This window comes from Gossypium arboreum, chromosome 7 (genome assembly GCF_025698485.1).
Source record: "Gossypium arboreum isolate Shixiya-1 chromosome 7, ASM2569848v2, whole genome shotgun sequence".
NCBI lineage: Eukaryota > Viridiplantae > Streptophyta > Magnoliopsida > Malvales > Malvaceae > Gossypium > Gossypium arboreum.
In genome coordinates, this window is record NC_069076.1 from 22,640,936 (window position 1) to 22,641,872 (window position 937).

General features: G+C 39.6%; 1 non-coding gene across 1 annotated transcript; it reads right to left on the bottom strand.

The window, feature by feature from the left end:
- Positions 1 to 475: 475 nt before the first annotated feature.
- On the bottom strand, positions 476 to 582 carry LOC128295756 (small nucleolar RNA R71). Its single transcript, XR_008286314.1, has one exon. It is a non-coding gene; the product is annotated as a small nucleolar RNA R71 (small nucleolar RNA).
- Positions 583 to 937: the final 355 nt, after the last annotated feature.

Sequence of the window (937 nt, forward strand, 5' to 3'; positions counted from 1 at the left end):
GGAAGAGTACAAGGACGATACCAATACTACCGAGGAGATGGCTGAAAATCAAAATAATTTGCTGCCTCTTATGGTTGCCGAAAATCTAGTGAATCAGAATCCTACTCCTCGCACTATGTACGACTATGCTAAGCCTAATTTAGTGGGGGCTAAATCGAGTATTGTTAGACCTACAATTGCTGCAAATAATTTTGAACTGAAACCTAACACTATACAAATGATTCAACAGTTTGTTCAGTTTGATGGTTTGCAGGATGAAAACCCAAATACTCATTTGGCCAACTTCTTAGAGTTCTGTGATACTTTCAAAATAAATGGCGTTTCTGATAATGCCATTCGCCTTCGGTTTTTTCCCTTTTCGTTACGGAATATGGCTAAACAGTGGTTCAACTCATTACCACGAGGGTCAATCACTACTTGGGAACAAATGACCAAAAAATTTTTGCTTAAATATTTTTTGCCGGCTAAAACGGGTAAGTTGAGGAATGATATCTCTTCTTTTGTGCAGAAGGATTTCGAAACACTTTATGATGCACGGGAGAGATACAATGATTTATTGAGAAGGTGCCCTCACCATGGGTTACCTTTATGGTTACAGGTTTAGACCTTCTACAACTATGTGAACCCGTCAACAAGTCAACTGATTAATGCAGCCACCGGTGGAACCTTGAACAACAAAACACCTGAAGAGGCTTATGAATTTATTGAAGATATTTCACTAAACAACTATCAGTGGCAAGTCATGTGAACGAAGCTGACAAAAGGAGCTGGTGTTTTCAACCTCGACGCAGTCACTATGCTATCTAACCAGGTAGAACTATTGAATAAAAATATTGATGGTTTGTATGATTCTACTCAGGTACATCCAGGGATTAGGTGTGATTCAAATGGAGGAGGGATGCACAACATAGACTATCCATCCTTCAACCCCAGCACC